Source organism: Cygnus olor, chromosome 5, assembly GCF_009769625.2.
Source record: "Cygnus olor isolate bCygOlo1 chromosome 5, bCygOlo1.pri.v2, whole genome shotgun sequence".
NCBI lineage: Eukaryota > Metazoa > Chordata > Aves > Anseriformes > Anatidae > Cygnus > Cygnus olor.
In genome coordinates this window covers 35,354,206-35,376,707 of record NC_049173.1, presented here as the reverse complement: position 1 = coordinate 35,376,707, position 22,502 = coordinate 35,354,206, and the positions used below count along the sequence as shown (strand labels likewise).

The following is a 22,502-nucleotide window of genomic DNA, read 5'->3' as shown; positions in this document are numbered from 1 at the left end:
AATAGCCCAGTCATGGACAATTGTCCTCTTCATTTCTGTACAAAGCAAATTAAAGACTCAGTAGGAAAGTCACAGCTATAATCCCTTCTTCCCCATTTCCCTGAAGGTACTAATAGAAAGTTTTCATCACAGTAGCCAACACACCACTATGCTGTGAATATTAAAAGCAATCCAATAGCCTACCCATCCTGTCTCCCATGGTTTCCTCTCCTATCCTTTGCCCACCTCCATTTAAAGGGAAAATATCTGCTTTACAGCAGCCACAAGTGCACCAGAATTATTTCTAATTTACCTAGAATTACTTATAAAGTCATGATAATCCCTGATGAAACTTCTAGCTGTTATTATTTTCTGCATCCCTTTTCTATTAGAATTCTATACGTTAGCTTAGGCCAGCATGTGGCTTTCTGCAAGTCAGCAACTTAATTAAATCCTAAATTCCTAGTAAGCATCAATAGTGAAACCTTCTGCTTTGAAGGAAATCTATAGCTTTGTATCAACAATGTCTTTACGCTTCAAAGGACATTATTGTCTACTGCCTGAATTGAGCAGCTTTTTTTCCCCACATGAAAAACCTAACCTCTTACAAAAATTGATATTCAATCGCAACACCACTCCTAAAAGAGCTAACCACTTATCAAAATACCATTAGCTATTCTTGCAGCCCTTTTAATTATAACCAGCTATCAGATTTACATACGAAATTTAGGGGAAAAAACATAGCATAACAATCCCCCACAAAGCTTCACCATTTTTGCAAAGACAGCTCCTCCTCCTCCTCATCTGAGAGCCTGTTATATGTCACAGGCAAAACGGGATTCAGCTTTTTTGAGGAATATTTTCAGAACAGATTTTCTATTCCAACACCCCCGCAGCAGAACGCTACGCGTAAGAAAGCCATTCAACTGCCGGCTCAGAAAGCAGTGTGCAGATGTATGAGCAAATAAGCCTGACGTTCATTAGCTGGCACGATACCTCCAGCATTCCTTGTGTCCAGTAGTTCTTGAAATGTTACATCCATGTCACTGAAATTAAACTGGTGACGCTGCTTCAAATTGGGAAACCTATGTAATAGGCAGCAATAATCCAAGTAATCCAGCAGCAGTGCCTGCTTAGCACCAACACACATCTCCATCATGACAACGGAAGGGAGGTGCTTGGCAGTAAGTTCATGATGAGGGTTACAGCAAAAAACACATATTTTAAGAGTAAAGCATACAAACCCTTAACCCTCTAATTCTACTATGAAGCTGTTCACAAGTCAGTCTGTATGGACTACGTAAATTAGTCATGATTTGAAAAAAATCAACATTAATCCTGCTATGCTTAAATGGCCGTGTCACACAGCAAACCAACCTGCTAAACTGTAGTTGCAAAGCAAGCATAGAGCTTTAAACTGACTAGTACAAAGGTCTTCAAGAAATCGAGCTTTCATAAATTACAGCTTTGCGCACATTCCAGATTACAACATGGACTTTGTAAAGATTTGAGACCTTCGGAGTGACGTGCTTCTGAGTAAGCAACAATATGAGGAAGTGTTCTAGCTGATACCGCTCGTCTCTTCAGACAATCACATATCAAAGGTGCATCATTGTTTAAAATGGCTCCAGTTCTTAAGGATGAAGATCCGTTCCCTGTCCTGCCTTGACCAAAAGGGAGGGACACACTGTCCTTCAAAACATCCTGTCAGGAAAGCAGTACAAGTGGGCAAATTTGGAGATCAGGATAATAAATAGTTTTGCTAGCTGCTTAGCCTTCCAAAAAAATAATTATTGCCTAAGAATGTGAAGGCAAGTACTGCCCACTTCAGAATCCCAGTGAACAGTAGGAACAATATATTTGTTAAGCTCTGTAGGGGATGTTTTAACGTGAAAGCTTTTGTTTATTACCAGTCTGTTATGACCTTACGTGTTTCCCGAAATTAGCTTAGCAGAACAAAATATTTATTTGCTATTCCTCCAATATAGAGATTAGGAATTTATCAAAACATAGCCCAGGACTGCTCAGTAAGAAAACTGTATTCTTCTGTTTAAGAAAGATGGTGGTTTTTTGTATGCTTTTATAGCTTTTTATGCATTTCTTTTTTTAGGAGTAGATCCTCAGACCTGCAAGGAGATGACTAAGACATAAGGAACAAGTAAGGAACAAGTATTTTGATCAGGCTTATCTTCCCTGTTCCTGAATTCTGGCACCAAGTCCTGACAGAACAAGCTGTTCGATAGGTCAATAACAAGCTGCAGGGCTCATAAGTGAACTGGCAATATTTATTTTTACTCATTCCTCCCCCTAGGTAAAATTACTGCTTTCCTTATCCAAGAATCTATCTTCGATACACAATTACAAAAAAGACTGTCCACAACTACTTGATCGACTATGTTAAATGTAGTTTTAATGTGTTTTTAAATATTAGAAGTTGATATTTAGTTACCATTTCTCCCCAGGATGGTGTGTGTACTAACCTCTGCCACCTTCTTGAAGCCTATGCAAATGAACAGCATTGAGGAAATATGCAAAACAACACCCTTTTTTATTTTTATTTATTTTTAGGAAAACTTCTGAGAACCACAAAAAAGCTTCATTTAGTGAGTTGTGTTTTAGTGCTACAAACATTTAAAATGTTTACTTAAATGAGAGTTGGATGAGCCTTGCTCTTGTGTTTAGTTCAATCAGCAAGCGTCAGCAATCAGTTTGCATTTCTAGATGGCTGCATTTGAAACTGAGATGGGGAATGAAAAAAGCTGGCAGATGATATCTCAAGTAGTTAATATTTTTTTACAGTTCAAGTTTTTAATGCATTAGATAAAACACATTACCCGAGTTTTCAACATTGGATTAAAACGACAGCTACGAATTTTTGAGGAACAGAATAACATTTTATCAAATACCAAAAAACTGTATAAGTTACAGACAGTAAAACATAGAGCCAAATCACTGAATCGAATTTGAGCTTGCTGATATTAAATCCTTAATCAAACTGTGAAATGCACTTCTATACTGTACTTTTTACACAGTGACAAAGCAAATTACAGGTGGTTTATTCAGTCTGGATTATGTGAAGATTTAAATTCCAGTTAAATTCCTGATAATATATACATTCTTTACAATAAAGCAAAATAAGATTAAAGACCTGTTTTTTCAGAAACTAAAATTGCTACATTCACAGTTGTTACTATAAACAGTGATAAAATGTTAGTATATGGAAGAGATCCATAAATACATTTTTACAAAGTACAGTTAACGTACAAGCTGGTACTTGGGCTTTGTACAAGCTTGCAGCAACAACAACAAAAAAAATCACTTCTTCAAAGAGTTGCTAGAAATTTGTTTTGTTTTCACTGTATGTTTAGGGTTCAGTTTAAATTGCACTGAGCAAGATTTAAGTGAAAACTTTAGCTTTCAAGGACCAATTTCAGGTTGAGCAAAGTTTATCAGACACCTTCAGGTGAATTTTTATAAATTTCTTGGACCTCCTACCTGCTTGCAACGCTATGGTTCACACATTGCATTGTGCCCCTATTTTAAATGAGAAGCCAACTCTGCTAAGATCATGTTAAAATAAGCAGTATTGTAACTTGGGAATCTTCACCAAATTCCATAGCGGTCATTCTGCTACACACCTTGGGGAGCTGACTACAATCCCTTTAAATAAAATCAACCCCATTTAATTCCTATTTGGATCTGGACATCTGGAATCAAGTACATTCATGAGCAAGAACCATAGAGCTGCAACTGTACAAATATTTTTCTTATCAATTCCTTGCCAAAAGCATCTCAAAACTCAAAGATCAATTTCACAGTGAAAAAAAAAAAGGTCACATAGGCAGACTGGCTTCTTGAATTCAGGTACTCAAATTCTGGGTATGCGAGAGGTATTCCAGGACCAACATACAGTCTCATCGTGGATCAAATTTTCCAGATTGTTTCCTATGAACTTCTGGGGTGGAGCTGGTGTCTCCTTAAATTGGCAGAATGATTATCACTGATTTTATCGTAAGAATTTCTGGCATCCACTTCAAATAACAACCAGCAGACAACACACATTCCAGTTTGCATTATTAGGATTAAAACAGGAACCTCTTTCCATTGACACATTCCTTCCAACAAGGATTATCTAAGAGATTGCCAAACTGATTGCAATTGATTGCAGCATGATGTATAGACATTTTAGTGCATTTGTCAACAGAAAATGCTGAAGCAGATTTAAGTCTTCAGAAATCTGATTTTTAAATTAGCTTGAGAAGTTGCCTTTAGAAGTGGTTGTAGAACAGCGCGTTGGAATCCCCATAGTCCATGGAATACTATTTGAAGATTCAGCACACTAGAAGAGATATCATTATTTAGTTACACCTCCAGTCAGCCAGCCTGGCTTCTGCCTTCTCACACAAAGATGTGATACTGTGCAATTTCACTCCCTAATTGAACACATGTGGACATCTAACACGGATACACTGTTAAAATTCACTGTTAGCTGTACTGAATCTGCCAAGCCACCGTAAGTAAAAAGATAACCACAGATGCCTGTGATGAACCTCTTTAAGTATTAATGGCACTAAGTTTGGATTTTTCTTCCCCTAATCATATTAGTCTACATGTATTCTTGTCACTGTTGTTTTGGTTTAACTATGTTAATGAGTATCTCCATTCTTGAGACTGCCTAAAATTTAGAGGCTTGTGATGTTTTTCAGTCATATAAGACTGTTCAATAAAGAATAAAACCATGGAAAGATGTCAGTCTCAGACTGTGATGAAGATGTACTACAGACCAGCAAAAAACTCCAAGTAATACAAATTGATACATTGGGCTTTTTAGCAGAAAAGAGCATTATTTATAGCACATAGCTATTCCAAACTTTCCTCCTGAAACTTGTGAACTATTATTACATGCTTTTAAGATCTGGCTCAGTACAGATGCAATAGAAGTGACACTTGCTGCTCCTACATGCAACTGTGGTCACATTCGAATTTTGCTTTGAAAGGTTTGTGAAATCCTTCCAGTATTCACACAACCCCTAGTTACTGTGCAAGTTTGGGTGTGACAATCAATCCAGGTCATGTTCTTCAAATCCTTCCTTTGGCTTTCAGTTGCTTTTATCAAACTCTTTCCATGGTTACCTGTATGTATGCTTCATATACATCCCAACAGTTCTGTTAGAGCTCTTTTGGTTATTCACCACAGACAATTTAAGGAGCCTGCTCCTAGAACTCCTCTTAGCCTTCATACTCAAATGCTTTGTCTCTTCTACTTTTCATGTAACCATAAGCTCCAGCTAAAATATTTCTGAAGACGAGAACTGCAAACCAAGACTTTGTGAACATATGAAGTCTTGGAAAAAGACATGCTTAAAACAAACAACAATGTAAAGTAGCAATACTAGTTCTGAAGACTTAAAAGACAGCTGGAAAAATGCTTCATTTTCACAGAGGAGTAACTTACAAACTGCATGAAACTTGTGCCAGCAGGGCTGCCCGTACTAAGAAAGCGCAATATACTGTGGGTTCAGCAACGCAGGGCCAGACAACAGCGACCCTGTAACTTTTCCAGCTTGCAAGTCATTGCATAAGTTGTGCATTAAGCACTTTCACATTCCTTCATTCATTGAACTTTGGCATCAAGTAACATTTAAATAATTGTCTAGAGCTGTAAAAATTGTTTCCTCAACACTTCAAGTACCCTTAAAATAAATGCTTTAGTTTTGTTATCACATTCTTCTCTAGGACTTTGATAGCTCTCTCCAAACAGCTTTGCATATTTTTAGTCTAATCACCACGCTTAAACAGCACTATGTTGTCCAAGCCTGAGTACAAGCAGTCTGCCAACAGCAGGCAATGGCAAGGACAGTGAAGCACAGGATGACAGTGCTGGAATGCAGGCACCTGCTAGTAGGTTTGCTTGCAGAACCTTGATGAACATGAGGTTCCTGTCAACCTATTTCTTCAGCCTGTCAAGGTCCTTCTGAAAGGCAGCACAACCATCTGTTGTATCATCCATTCCTCCCAGTTCTGTATCACCTGCAACCATGCTGATGGTGCACTGTCCCATCCTTCAGAACACTGAGGATGTTAAATAGTCCATGTCCTATTAGCAACCCTGAGGGTGCACCACTAGTAATGGGCCTCCAGCTGGACTCTGTGCCAACACTCAAAATTCTTTAAGCCCAGCAGTTCAGAAATCCACCTCGCTACTTACCTAGCCTGTAGTTCATCAGTTTGTCAACAGTATGGAAGAAAGTGTCAAAAATCAATGTCAAAAAAACATTAGCTGTTCTCCCCTCATGCATAACGTAGTCTTTTCATCACAGAAGGCTACCAGGTTGGTCAAACATGACTTCCCCTTCATAAATCCATGCTGACTACTCTTAATCACCTTCTTGTCCCTAACGTGCTTGAAAACAGCTTCCAAGAGAACTTGCTCCATCACCTTCCCATGGATCACAGATTGTTTATGTTGGAGAGGACCTCTGGAGGTCATCTCGTCCCACCTCTCCTGCTCAAGTAATTGAGGCTGATCAGTCAGTAAACCCCCAGATCCTCTTGTGCTTCTTGAAGGGGAGACTGGCATTTGCTTTCTCCCAGACCACAGTAATCTTCCCCAATTGTCATAATCTGTCAAAGACAGTTGAGAATGACTCTGCAATGACACCAACGAGGTCCCTCATCACTCCAGGTCCTACGGACTTGCAGAATTTAAATGCTCCCTTACCCGATCTTTCTCTACCAAGGCTAAATCTCCACTGCTCCAGACTAGTTGCAGAGGCCTGGGATTCCTGAAGGCAAATCTTCCCAGTAGACACCAAGACAAAAAAGGCATCAAGTACCTCTGCTTTTTCCATGTCCCACATTTTCCCTACTCTTCCTCTGGCTGGTGATATACGTGTAGAAGCCCTTCTGGCAAGAATCACAAAGGGCAACAAGATTTAACTTTGCAGGCTTTGGCCTTCCTAACTCTGCCTCTGCACACCTCAAGAGCCTTTTAAATACTGAAATGAACAAACTGCTAATGCAAACTGAAAAACAATAAAAGACTTGAGCATCTGATCTAGGAGGAGAAAGACATGACTTACCATTCTACTCCTCTTCCCAGCTTTGTTCTACCTAGTGTTTAATAACCAAGGAAGTAAAATGTTCAGCTATGTTATTAAAAAATGACTGTAGTTAAACATACCTTTTAATCAGGTTTGCCTCTGAAAACAGTACTCATCCTTCCCTCATTCTAGCTGTTATCTTCTACCTGTACCACTTCTTACATGCTAGCAGACTCAGCATTCGCAAGGCTGCATGGTGGAAGGGAAGAGGGACACCATCCTCCAGCTAAAAAGCAGCTCTCTGCTGGCTTAGTACAAGGGCACTGAACAGAAAGCTGCTTCTATCAGCAGCACTACTGGCTCAAATGCACATCAAAATCACTACTACAATCAAGGAAGGCTCTTCCTTGTGTGATCTTAGACCTAAAATACTTTTAGAAATAAACATGAAGTTAGACTACTACATGCATGCTGTTTTAAAATACTTCAGCATTAAATAAACCTAGCCTTAAGTGCTTGTACAGTCCTTTGGATATACAACTACTTTCACTGACCTCTTCTGATCTGCAATTGACTTACTGCTTGGTTTGATGAGTATTACTTCACCTCACATTTCATTTAAGTGAATGCCTTCAGGCACTAACACAATATGGTCTTACTACCTTGTGTACTAGTCACTCTTGTTCTAAGCTAAACAAAGTGACCCTAAACATTTTACTCAGTCAATAGTTATGTCAAAGCATGAATGTATGCAACCACACTAGATATATCCCACACAAGAGGGCAGAAAAAGAGCTGCAGAAGTAGTCTTGTTTTTTCCTGAAGCCTTAGTGTTAAGTTACCTCCATAAAACTGCAGCCACACACGCAACTGGTGATTTGCAAGAAGCTTATGAAATACTTGCAATTAGGAGAGGGTGATGGAAACACAAAAGTCTTGCTTTAACATCCCCAAACTCCAGAAAGCATCCCTTACATCCTTTGGCCACCAATCTTCAGGCAGAGAGTGGCAGCACATTACTCAGGAGCAGTATTTCCTTCCCTTCCCTAGCCTACAGCGACACAACAGTTACCTGAACATGGAGGTCCAAAGACACTCTCAGTCACACCTCTTCCACCCTGTTATCTGCCTCACACACACAAGAAGCAGGTGCAGTTAAATACAGATGCAAAAAGTACAAAATAAGGGAAAGATTTCTTCCTGAAAACCTTCTTAATTAGTGTATTCTAACAACCTTTGTAATGCAATACAAACCTTAACCAACTGTTTAGAATTAACTGCAAATTGCCTCTCCAACCTGCTTAACCTTACAACACAGATATCACATTAATGATGGCTCAGTTTGCTCCTGCAGTCAAAAACAGAAAGCCTGACTGACAGCTGTGATATGCACTGTAATGAACATGATTAGGTAGCAAGACAGCTGTCTCCCCAACAGCAGCACAATTTCCCTGTTTATAACCACGATGAAAGTGAAATTCTGACTTCCAGGAAACTGAAGTGATGCATCCCAGTGGTTAGACATGTTGGTGTTTCAGAACATACAGCTCTTTCATCTTACCTGTCAACTCACACCTTACAGCCCGCCCCACGTTTCTAGGGCACAGCATTGTCACACATGTCAAGAGGTATGTTAGAATAATACAAATAACTCCCTGGGTCCAAACAACATGCATTAAAGAGCTCTGACTGTACAGAACAAATGACCAGACTACTAACATGAGCATGCTAAAGCCAGCTTCTATGCCAGAGGGTAGTAAATGTTGCACTCACATTTAGAAGATGCTAGGAGCTGTTCTAAGAATGACTTATGAACCCTAATTTAGGGTGATATGGTGGTTTAAACAAAGCACTGTGAGCAGACAGCAGCTGTAAGAGATTCAGAGATGCACAGGTTGGCTGACATTAACAGCTTGATATCTGTCAAGACAGATGAAAATGAGAACATCTTTACAATTATAAAAAATAAACTATTACCATGTTTTAGCCTCTTGAAATAAATTACTCTGAACTTCCTAAGTAGGATAAATAATAAACAATTTTTGGAAAAATCTAGGTAAACTTTAGTCATCCATCAGAACTTGTCAATTCCACTTAGCTAAGTTATTTAAAAATGAAAGAAGTACTTGGATTTTCAGGAAACCTCTGACAGAGGCTGACAAGAAGCGCCAAGTGTCAGAAACTAATTCTTAGGGTAACAATCAGTGGCTAACAGACTCCACACGAGACTCTTCCCTCCCTCAAGCTCACAAGCAACCCACCTACACATGTGTACATAGCTTCCACTAATGCAACAGGAGTGTTCCTCTCCTACTGTTCATCTTCCTGCTATAGGTAGGTATATACACTATTGCTGTTCCCTTGGACAATCCTCTTCTGATAGAGGCATCACAGCCATTTTTTACGCTGTGGGTCTTATAGTTATTGTTAAGGGGAAAAGGAGTCTGAATGCCTGTAGAAACAGCAACAAAAAAGGAAAAGAAAAAAGCAGTATATCTTTAACCAGTTCCCTTCAAATCACTGGCTCCCAAACAGATTTAACAAGTTTACCCAAAAAGCCTTTGAACAAAACTTTAATTAAGTCTATTCCAAAACAAGCAACCACTTTGGCTCAGTGCTCTAGGTAAAACTCCAGTGCATTTACAAGTATAATCAGTTCAGTGCAGTCCTCCCTATTTCCAATGTAAGTACTGCTATTTTTGTTTGACCCCAAACCACACAAACTGAAACAGCTAGCAGGCAGCTGTTTCATCTACTTCAACTGATTTCCACAAGCAGATGAACAAAAGTAGAATGCCAGATGAAGAAATGTTGGGAGTGGTACCTTCAGAAACGAGTTGGTGAGGTTTTTGTGTCTGCTTAAGTGTGCTGGTGAATACAAAGTTACGCTCGAGCAAGTAGTTTTACTAGTGAAAATGCACCATACCTGCACAAATTGAATTTTTCAGCCCATCAGATTCAGAACAAATACCAAAAGCAAAAGAAAAAAGCGAGGCTCTACAAAAATTATCATTAAAGTGTATGAAGAAATTTGCACTATTACCATTAACTTTCCCTCTTTCAAAAAAGCAAAACTATTACTTGCCAATACAAGTGAAAATCCGGGTATCACCATGTCCTGGTTTCAGTTAGGACAGAGTTAATTTTCCTCCTAGTAGCTGGCAGGGTGCTATGTTTTGGATTAGAATGAGAAGAGCGCTGATAACATGCTGATGTTTTAATTGTTGTAGAGCAGTGCTTACACCAAGCCAAGGACTTTTCAGCCTCTCTCTGTCCTGCTAGCGAGCAGGCTAGGGATGCAGCAGGAGCTGGGAGGGGACAGACCCAGGACAGCTGACCCAAACTGGCCAAAGGGGTATTCCATACCATCTGACGTCATGCTGAACAATATATAGGGGTGGCTAGCCGGGGTGGAGGGGGGGGCCGGCTGCTCGGGGATAGGCTGGGCATCGGTCAACGGGTGGTGAGCAATTGCATTGTGCATCACTTATTTCGTACACATTATTACTATTAATACTATTATTATTATTATTGTTGTTGTTATTCTTTTCCCTGTCTTAATAAACTGTCTTTATCTCAACTCACAGGCTTCACTTTCCCGTTTCTCTCCCCCATCCCGGAGAGGGAGGGGGGAGGGTGAGCGAACGGCTGTGTGGTGTTTGACTGCCAGCCGGGCTAAACCACAACACACCACGAGAGCCATGACATCTCAAGTCTCCCTAAAGGCCAACACACCCAAAGCTGTGTGCGTATCAACACCATTTTGAGCAAGTATTTGAAAAACTGACTCAATACACAACTATTGATCACAACACCTATGTCCTATGTCAAAAGCAGGCATTAAAGCATGGAAAGAAGGTTGCTTTGTACCACTAAAAGCTTTCTACACACGTCCAAGGAAAAAGTGCCATTGACTAACAAGAACCTTTTATTAAAAAGATTTAAAAAGATTTTAACGGAATTATTTTCCTCCAGAAACTAGTAGCACTCCATAATTTAGCAGATCCACAGCTCTATTAGTCTCATAGTATTGAGTTTCTTAGCAAAACACGCATTCAAAAAAATCTTCAGCACAGCAAAGCAGAACACTTTTACTGGTGTGTCCCCAGGTCAGAGAGAGACAACTCCACCTTGTCCTTTGCTACTTGGACTTCTAAAGAAATGGCATTTAGTTTACAAAACTGAGAAGGCTGGATTAACTAGCATAAATGATCACCTCCATGCTGTGGACCGTTTCATAGAATTACATTTCTTTTCCAAAGAAAGTCTCAATGTTTTGTTACCAGATCTCACTCTATTTAATGGCCACTGCTAGCAATCATGAGCAGGAACAAGAAGCGTTGTACAACCTGTTTGTGCTATGTGAGTCTGAAGAAAGACCACAGTACCTTCAGTTTGGGGAATGCTTTTCCTGTGAGTTGGTGTTAATTACAGCATTCCTAAAAACAGAACTGGGACAACAGTTGAAGACCCTAATATTAGTTTCTTACTCTGTCTTACAGATCTCAGTATATACACAAGGAAAAGCAGCGTATCCTTGACAAGGAATTTCTCTCCAGGGCTAGGAATATCATAGGTCAGTCTTTGATATGAAAGTCAGCAACAAGCTCATCACAGCTCTCCTGAGCACTACTTGGGAGAACTACGAGGGAGCTCTGCTAGGTCAAATTTCTCAAAGCATTATAGATGTTGTTTTCAGGAGCACTGATATGATCAGAACAATGCTACTAAACACCACAGTGTAAGTCCCCGCAAGGTCACCTGTCTGCATTAAAGCGATGATGAGCACACTGTGGCTTGTGTCCACAACGGATGAGGAAACAAACAGCAGCAGACACTCATAAAGAGGAAAAACAGAAACTAAACGTCTTCACCTGCTGAATAATGGAATTTTTCTGCTAGCTTTCCCGAAACACACTGCTGGTTTCATTCCAGCTTTACAGTTTGAAATGTAAAGATTGATATAAGCAGCGCAGGAAGACTTAAAACAATCCCCCAAATGCTAGGTTACAAAGGAAAAGAAGGAACTACAATGCAAATACACATATTTTACATTATGCTGGTTACCACTGAACAAGAAAAACTGGTTCGCTCACATGGACAAAAGAAGAGTGTGACTTGCCCAACCAACGTTTCCCTAACTCAGCTTTAGTAAAGTGAACAAAATGAGTAGTCCATTCTCAGGAAACCCCAGTGACTGCAGAGGGTACAGCACTTCCAGTGCTCCACAGCTTCTCTGCCTGAAGATGTGAAAGGCAGCAAAGAGAAGCAGTGGCCAGCAGAGGCTATACAACAGATCAGACTGAAAAGCCATAATGCCAGCTTACCACTAACGATGTGAATTTAATGCAGCTGAAAGGGTTGTGAGATTGCTAGATATTTGAAAAACCTTTGGCCACACCAACAGTTTTGCAAATGAAAAGAGCCAGCAAGATGCAGCACTTCCCCAGAAGTGCTGAACCCTGCTTGAGAATCTGAACTTTCATGACAGCCTCCTAGAGAAAGCATTTAGATTTTTATTTATTCTTTAAAATATTTGCCATCACTTAAGAAGCTATGTCTGTAAGTAGCCAGATGGCTTTTCACCATCAAATTACTAGCTATTTTGTTTTTCAGCAGTGTTGTCACTAGGGATAATAGCGACAACTGTAAAGACATTCATGGATGACAATTTCCCATGAGTAAGAGCACACTGACAGCCAGAAACCTTGCTCCATGGAGATGTATGCAACCTACAGAAATAGAAATGTTTTCTTTTTATAACAAGCACCTCTATTACTCAGTTAGAAACGAATTGTCTGCAAGATTCAATGTTGCTCTGCATACACAGACCCAAAACCTGCAGGATGCTGTTACTAGATGTTTTCCTGTCCTCCCTTCAGACCACAGAAGCTTACAAAACTTGAGAAGCTGCAACATTCACAGCACAACAGTCACCTCTCAACATTTCAGGCAGAAATTTTACTGTTTTCTCCTAACAAGGATTAGACCTACTTTCTACTGCAGGCATTACATAAAATTTGAAGAGGCTATAAAAAAGAAAATTAGTATTACTACTTATGTTCCATTTTTAGACATTTTTCGCTATGAAAATTCAGCTGATTTGCTTTGGTTGTGAGGTTTCTCTTCCCCCCCCCCTCCATTTCTCAGTTCTCACATCAAGGATACAATTCTTCAGCCTCAGATGTCAATTGCCATACGGAAATATCTTTAAAGCAAATCAATACTAACTTTATAAAAACAATTACCTGCTTAAATATTAGTCCTAAACTACTTTAATATCTCCTTAAAGGAGAACTTCACTTTTTATGAATCCTTTTAAAAAAAGCAGCCCAAAGATTAAGCAAGTTTTGTAATTATTGTATGTCTATATATAAACAGAGGGAGAGGGGAAGAGTTACTGTTTGTTTTAGAAACAACCACACATGTAAAATTCCAAAGCCGCTCATAAAAGACCTCATGTGCCTGCAGCGCGTGGAGCCACCCCTGAACCTTGTTAACAGGGTTTTGCGTATGACAAGCTTATAAGAATCCTCCAAAGCATCAGCTAATGGCACATAACTGTCTTTACTTTCAGCTATGTTCCAAGGGGCATCCGCAGCTATAGGTTTAACTATGAAAACATAAGTTAAACAAAAAATTCCACTGTTCTGCCCCAAAATCCCATCCAACAGACTGAATTTTTTGAGTAAAAACATGGAACAAGTTCATATTTGCTAAAAAACAGAGCATCACCGTAGTTTTCATCACTACCATACACTTGTATTGCCATGACAAGTTGTTTTATGCATCTATACACACATTTTTAAAATATATGTCATCTTACATAGCACTGTCATCTTACATAGCAGCCCATTCTCAAAACAGAAAAACGACACAAACACACAGCATGCACAATCAACTTTCACAGCAAATGTTTCTCAGCTCTGCTGGGTATTGGTTACAGAAGTCTGGGCAGTTAATTTCCTAGAGGCTGATCCTACAGCTTTACTATATTTGCTCTTATTTAAATAAGAAAACAGAACTCTAATTCTGCATAATTCTGTAGTCTGAATTTATGGTAACAATTTAGCATTACGTCAAACCCAAACTCAAGTTACAGTTTCTGAGGTCTGCATGCGTACAGCATTTCTCTTCAAAAAGCAGATGTAGAAAGACAAAAGCTCTCGAGTGGGAGGAAGCAACAGAGAAAGAGAGGAATGTACCAGCTTGCCAAAAATGTGCCACAGACTCTACAATACAATGTTAATAATTCTGGCTAATGCAAATGCAATAAAGGTCAGCATTTTATATCCAGAGTCAATCCCTTTTCCTATTACTAGACAAAAAGCACTAAAGATTTTTTTTTTTGTTAAAGCATGAGTCACTTTACTATCCCTTTAAATTGAAGGGTGCCATCTGAGGTTTCTAACAACATTTTTCATAAACTGCTTTCAGATGTATGGAATGAAATATTATTTTAAAGATTCTGGCTTGCTGTTTCTGGCTTTATTTCCAAAAGTTTGGACAACACTTTGCAATAAAAAAGCAGACAAGTACAATAGGTTTTTCAGCTTCTCCGGAAAAAATAAGCATGTTTAAACGTTCAAATGCAATACTAAACTCCATTTTCCTAAAAGCTACTCTCAGGGAAGTTCATCTAAACAGCTTAAAACAGACTAATTTGAAACATATTCTATGCGTTACTTGGAGTAAATATAAATCAGTTCAGATTTGGTAGAGAGGAAACAACAGGTTTTGACTTGCAGAATTCAGTCAGATCCACACGACAAATATTTTATATCCTGCTTTTTCTCCTGTAAATCCTACAACATTCAGAAAATGCAGTATTTTAGAAGGAATGCTCCACAGATGTTTGCTTCACATTGTGGAAGCTCTTGCCACGGCCATAGCAGCTACTCAGCAAATTAAAGGAAGTGCTTCAGAGCTCATTGTTATGCATGGTTTCTTATATTACTTATTTAAAAATGAATCTGATCATACAGTAATGAAATCTTTCTTCTCTATATATTCAGAGGTTTCCTGACCTCCATAATACTAATTTAATTAATAATACTACTTATGAAATAAAGTGCAGTCTCACTCTTCACAAGCTCCAAGCTTGTCACAAGCAGCCTCATAATCACAAACTAGCCCTCATCATCACAATTTCACACAGTTAAATAAAGCTAGCATCCATAAATTTTAGCTGCATAATCTTCCATTTGAGTGGGTTATATGTTTACTTGTGTGACCAACTAATTGGATTAAAAGGCAAACAGGAGCCCACTAGGGAAAGGGAAAGAAGGTGCTTCTATTTGTGTCCAACGGAGATTAGCTTTAGGCTTAACACTGCTTGTATTGTAATTATGCCTCGGAAGAAGTAATTAACGGTAAAATCTGCAAATATCAGCAACTGAGAAGTTCAGAGGTAGTAAGGGCCTAGTTACATTGACAGATTCCCTCAGAGTAAATTTTCAGTATGTGTTATGACAAATGAAACATACGATGTATATACTCAAGAAGGAATATAAAGTAAGTTTCCATCATAGGACTACCTTGGATTCCAGTTATACTGAAAAAAGAGTGAGGACCAGGTGTGTACAGGATGCTGCAAGTGACAGAAGAAGGAACATATAAACAAGGTAAGAGCTATCAGCAGCACAACCACTGTGTCTCCATCATGTTTATCACTGCAGCATTGCTCACATTTCTGGTGTCCACGTTTTAAAGCAAGCTTTGTAATATTAAGTCTCCATTCCACACACACAAAAACCGAGTTCTTAGGATAATTGACTTCTGAAATATGTAACAGAAAATTAAGTAACAACTTGATCATAATCTAAATTACAAAGACTTCAAGCTTCTTTTCATCTTTTGTTTTTTTTCCCTACTAGATCAAGTAGCTGTCATTTGATACTAGACTAATACTTGTAACATACTTCTAGCCGCTGAAATAATTTGCCACAGCATATGAGGTGAATCAAACATTTGAAGTTTAAAAAAAAAGGACGCATAAGCTACAGTTCTAACAAAACATGGCTTTGCTGATTTAGGTCTATTTTGTGTAAGCTTTTACCCCAGACATCACCAAAAGAAACTGTATAGCATCTTATTTCTACCTACAATATAGGTCAGCCTAATAAAAGATATGCAATTAGACTTCACTAGTTCGGTTGGAAATGCTGCCATAAGGAAAGACAGCAAAACAAGGGAAAAAACACTCGACACCAGCATTATCTAAACATCAAGAAGTGAAATGTCGAGACAGGAGTGGATGTCTGCACACCAGAGACAAGACTGGTTGCATTTTAAAGGTGCCACCCTTCTCCTTTCTGCTGGGGTGGGGAGGCAAGCAGAGACCCAGGCTGAGATAATGAACCTGGTGCCCTAATGCCACTAGGCCAAGTTAGGTTCACCTTTACATATGATAACACACATTGTTTAACTCTTTTCTTCTCTCTAAGCACTTCTTAAGCATTGCTCCTCAAGAAAAAAAAATCAGTACTGTTACTGGCCAGGTTCTTTAAGGACATCTGCCCAAATACACTTGGACCTTCTAGATAAGCACACTTACTCTATGCATATCAGGGTCCTTCTTCCAGACAACGAGGGAACTCTGTACCTTACTATCTTGATAGGGAATTTCATAAAGGCCAGCACCTGAGGTGTGCTCCATACAGGCAAAGGGCAAATGTGCACCTAGCACACCACCTGCACCCTAGCCTGAATCCCGAGCATCTGAAACAATGAGAGAAGCATTAATTATATCAAATTTTGACAAATTAGTACTCCAGGTCCCACAAAGCTTGTAATTAAACAGAGCTTTACCTGTGACTCAAACTCTGGACTAGGAGACACTTCACCAGAAGTCTAACGATTTGTTTTTGCTGCTAGGCTTTTGTTTGCTTTTGTTGTTGTTGTTTTAAAGCTTTAGTTACTCTAAGTATTCTAGAAACAGATTACTTCAATTGGAGATGCGCTTAAGTACATATTCCACACCACAAAGCCTTACAGAGCTAAGGAAATGAGTGCTGCTGTGCTCTGCTGGCACAGAAATACGAGTCCTTTAAACTGATGGAGCCTTTAGATGAAGAGGAGATACCACAATGCAAAGTTTGTTTTCTTTCTCCAAGAGAGAAGGGAAAAAGAGTTACAGCAGCTGCACCATCTGAGAGTGGACAACTCTGTAAGCTTGGGACCCATTTTTACACAGTCACTGTTTGCAGACTGAATCAATACAAAGAGACAGACTCTCATTACCTAGGACAAAGGCAGGCTGAGCTACAGCAGCATATTAACCCCAGCAACAAAGCCTGGGACCCACCCAAGTCGGGTCAGCTCAGATCCACTGCCCTTAAAGCCCAGGAGCTAGAGGCTCCCCACGCCTCCCTTGGGTCTCGGGGGAACGGTGGGGTGCAGCTGCAGCCCCATGCTGAGCAGTGGTGCTGAGCCAGCAGGGACCCAGCACAGCACACGCCTGAGTAACAACCCCTGCTCGCCTCCCCCAGCTCCTGCAAGGAGCAAAAGCAGGCAGGGAGCCCAGTGAAAAGGCACATCCAGAGCAGCTTTACAAAAGGCAACATCTCTGTGACAGGCCCAGTGCCATGCAGCAGCTGAAGAGGACCAGAGCGGCACCACGGCACACAAGTCTGCTCTGCACACAAGCAGCTCTGGGGAGAAATTGTAATTCTGCACGGAGCCTGAGAGCAGCAGCTGTGCTGCTTCCACAGCCCAGCTGGGACCTGCAGGCATCACTGGTCTGGAGGCACAGTAATAAGCACTAGCTAATAGACTTACAGGATTTCAGTTGACTTTGCATCTATTGCTCAGCAATCCAGAGAAAATCCCAACAGAAAAACAAAATATTGGCTATATTTAGGCATTACAAAGGTTCAGAAGAAGAAACAAATTAAAAGAAAGGAAAAAGAAATCCATCTTAAAGGCTGGATTTGGACCCTAAACTAACAGCTGGCTATCTTTGCTATAGCCAGCAGGCTTCAAAGTACAGCAGCCACCACTAGCTTGACATACCAGGATTAAACGAGCAATAAACTACAGCAGATTTTTTTCAGAAAGCAGAGAGGACAATCTACAGCCTGTAAACTCAGACTTTTATTCCACTGCACCAAAAACATGTTAATGTCCCCAGGAGAGTGAACAAAATCCAGATTTGTACAGTTTGCTAGTGCTGACAATCTTTTCCACTTGGAACTTGAAAAGTCTGTCCTCCTTTGTCCAGTTTGTGACTGCACTAGTACTAATATTTTTTCCTGAAGCCAGTAGTTTTTCTACTAGGTAGATTTCATAAACAGAAGTTTAAAACACATTACATCAATTACTATAAACTGCATTTCACAATTTCTTTTGGACTTTGGCAACAACCTCCCCCGGTTATTAGAACAAACCTTTGAAAGACTTGAACCACCACACAGTTTCAAAGCAACTGATGTCTGCCTTCATTAATATAATTAAGGCAGAAAAGCAGTAGAGATTGCTTTAATATGGATTTACGTGAACACTTGTACGTAACTGGAACTTGGTACTTTTTATTACGTTACTAGTAATTACTAGGCCTTGTCTTAGTCCTTCATTTGAAATGTACATTTTAAAGAATGCCTAGTTTAACAAAGCAAAGAAAACCTGTGAGAAATTCAGCTTCTTCTGTTCTTGACACCTAAATTGCCTTCAAGTTTAAGAGCATAATGGAAGAGATGATGAATAAATACAACCAGTACCTTACTAGTCAAGTATGTCTCAGCTATGTTACAGATTATGTTCCTGTAAAGAATAATCTGCCTCCATAACCATGGACTGCAAAAGCAAGGAGATCCTCCACCACAAGTCTACAGGACTTAGTAACTTCTACTGGTAAACAAACATTTTGCAAATTTTGTTCCAAAAGTGCTAAATGTAAGGACAGCAAATACCAAATTGTTTCAGTATCAGTTATTACCCAATTTCCAGACATTTATATTCTTTCTACTATTGCTATTGTTTTTATTTAAAGTTCTATTTTGTCACTGAAAGCTGCACAAGGAATAGAAGTCTGCTACAAAGTGTATCCAGAGACAAAGGCTTCATGTTTGTTTGCTGGTACTATTAAGACAAATGTATATCCCTAAAATCATCTTACTCATCCAGAAATCCCTTTTCCTGAAAGTTGATGTTGTCATTTATTAATAGGCCAGCTCTCAAGTCTGCTAATAAATACCTTCTCTTGGGAGTGTCAGCTTGCATCCATTCTCCCATAGTCAGAATGGAAAAATTATCACCACATACCTTTTAAGCATTTTAGACTGGTGCTTGTGGTTAACACTGCTACAGTCCCGGCAGAGTTGAGGCTCAGGAAAGAAAATGGAAATGGCCATTTTTCCATCTCTGCCACTAACAACTGACCCAAGGTTCTCCTAGCAACTGTGTTGAAATTGCCTTTAGAGGAAGGGTTCCTACAGACAACGCTTCACATTTTAAGTCATGTCAGTTGAAAAGCATTGCTCATTTTCCATCATTGTTATATTTCTAGCTTACTCAGTTTTCAAGAATCATGTTGTCTGGTTCAACACATACATACTTGCTCTCAGCAAAGCTGCAGTCACAGGGGATTTCTAAGTGTTTAAATCTATATACTTTAACACAAGTTCTAATGGTTAGATTAATCATGAGCACTCCTAAATTTATGAGCCTGAAGAGCTTCAGCTGGCATGGCTGAACTAATTGCAGAATTAAATTACAGACTTGTGACTTACCAAAACTGTGAGATCCTTCCCTCACTTCTGTATCCAGAGCTGATTTTAAAAGCATCAGGGTAGACCTTGTGACTCCAGGATCCATAAAGAATAAAACCACACAAGCTTAGCAAGTTACTTCTGTTTAAATAGAAAGACTTCACTGCTTACCTATAACCTCTAATTATTTTATTTCTTGTATTCTTTATTCCTCCCTGAAGTGTCTTCTGGACACACCCTTATGTCTAGAGGTACAAATGTATTTTTAACCCCCCTAAATTAAAAGAGATCAAATTTAAAATAAGATCGTGGGAGGAAGAAAAAGCTTGTCTTACATCTGCCTGCTCCAAGATCATTTTTTATACTAACCTACCTTATGACCGAAGAACCACAAGGTAAGACATATCTTGAATAGCAATGTGTTTAAAGTAACACATTCCTCCACTTCTGTTGCTAATACATCTTTGGTGCATACACCAATACTTCTGTGCTAATGAAAGAAAACGCCTCACAGAAAACAATTGTGCAATGAGACAACCTCATTCTCCAATGCTTTTGCAGGAAGATCTTCACTTGCACAATGTAGTCAGAGACTTCAATGGCCTCTAGGTTATTGATTGTTCTTAAAACAGCACCTGAGCTTTAACTTACAGCAGCAACAGGCAGCACTTTTGGGATTGAGAGGAAGGGTGCTGATGTAAAGGGACAAGAGTTGTAAGCCAAATCCAGGAAAAAATCTTCCTCTTAAGCCCTACCTGTTCTGAGCAAGCATTTCCAATTAAGGAATGAACAGGAAGTGTTGTTTCATCTACTCAGCACAAAAGTATGGCTTTCCAGGATAAGATCTGCCCTTTCAAGTTTCCTAGAAGTTCATAACTCTTAAGCCTTCCCACATGAAGAATAATGGAAGACTGGGTTTGACAAGCAAATCAATTTTATTCATGATTAAGTCTTATGAAATGAGTAGAAAAGAAAAAAAAACCTTTCAATATCAACTTTTAAAAAGTGGACTTCATCCAGACTATTTCAGAATCAAAGAACTGCTCTCCAAAAGCCTTCACACGTTGTCTCTGCTAATATACATTATTCTCACTTTGACGGTTCTCAGCCTTTTTCCTAGTTTAATTTCTGTTAGACACTTTACTTTGAAAGAAACCTGTTCACATTCATAGTGAACAGCTTGTTCTGAGAGAAGTAGCACCAAAACAAGTCAGAATCTAAAATAACTGCTGTCAGAGTTAAACAAATTGGATAACCAGCTGGACTGAAGGCAACTCGTGGAAGACAATTCATCCTCACTATAATTTAAGAAAAATCAGATGAGTTACACAAGTAATCATTGCAGGATAGAAGATGTCAATAAATAGCTTGGATCATCAATCACTTACTTTGTCCTAACACCTCCTTTGCATCAAACAGTGCTCAAAGGCATCTATTATTCATAGCTTTCCCCAGGCTCAGACTTCTCTGCAGCAGTCTTCTTAAGGTATATCTGCAGCACTATCTAAACACAAGGCTCATACCTCACTTTGAGGCAGCTCACTCTGGCACCGAGCAGCAGGACCCCTGTACCCATGTATATAACCTATGAGGACATCAAGGCATGCAGAAAATAATAAATAAAAAAAACTCAGTTTCATGAAATAACACAAAAGCTATTTGCCACATTCAGAAAGAATTTTGATATTTGTATCCAGCAAAACAGGGACAGGATATCTGATTCTGCTTTGCTTGGAATTGATAATGTCTCTGATACACATAGAGATTTACAAGTTATTTGGAAAACTGGTAGAGCTTTTCTAGAAACACCAGAACACTTAATTTTGAAGGCACCATCATACAAATAACCCCTCATTACTTCTGGCATAAAATAAGCTTTACCCAACACACATACACAGGTTACTGTATCTCTTTTACAGTATTATCTTGTAGGAAAACTGACAACTCCACTAGACAAAAAGAGCCAAATCACAGCTGTGCCATAGCAAACAAACTGCTCACTTGGTGTCTTGCACCAGAATAAAGACGAGAAAAAAGTATATACTCTTATTTCTCAAAATTGACTATAACTCAAGCCCAAATAGTGTCTTATCAGTAAATTGCTAATACTAACAAATTTAGAGGCTTTTAAAGCAAAGAATAGGAATAGATGACAATGTTTCAATGGCAAAAGCACCTGGACTTTATTATAGATACAGAACTGTGCACACCACTGTTAATAACCTACAACAGTGATGTTGCGAAGTTTGGGGCAAAACCAAACCTTATAACATATATAATCCAATTAGTTTTCTAGATTGACCATCCTCATGGCAGCGCTAAAACTGGGAAACTGTTTTTGAAACATATTTTGAACTCTGCTGCTTGCTGCCTTTTCAGAAAGTCAGACTTGCACACAGCAACACTGAATCACCACTCGAAAGAAAAAGAGACTACGAACTAACAGAGTGGGAAAATTCCAGGCAAATGTTAAGGATCAAGTGCTAAGTTATAGCTGAGTAAACAAAGTAGACATCTTTACCAGGGAAACAGACCGAAGTGCACTTAATATTCAGTTTCTTCTGCTAAGTTACAGGTATAATGCTAGTTTACTTTGAAATAACGTTTAAAAACAGTGATTCAGCTTGGCATTTGGCAGCACAGAGTATTACAGAAAGTTGGCTAGAGCAAACTGAAATTAAACACTTCCTCCTACCCAAATAAATCTTACTGAGTCTATAATCATACAACATTTCTTTCATGGCTAAAATTCTTTAGCTCTCCCATAAATACA

At 39.2% G+C, this 22,502-nt stretch overlaps 1 protein-coding gene across 11 annotated transcripts in view; it reads right to left on the bottom strand.

Moving 5' to 3' along the window:
• The window catches only part of NUMB (NUMB endocytic adaptor protein), a 102,130-nt gene that overhangs the window by 60,675 nt on the left and 18,953 nt on the right, over positions 1-22,502 (bottom strand). Inside the window, exon 1 of one of the 11 annotated variants that reach the window (XM_040558474.1) lies at positions 8,796-8,937. The exons of 9 other annotated variants lie outside the window; for them this stretch is intronic. The gene's annotated coding sequence lies outside the window, so the exon portion shown is untranslated. Of the gene's footprint in view, positions 1-8,795; positions 8,938-22,502 lie in introns of those variants that run through there. One more of the 11 variants, XM_040558464.1, reaches the window with a different exon arrangement.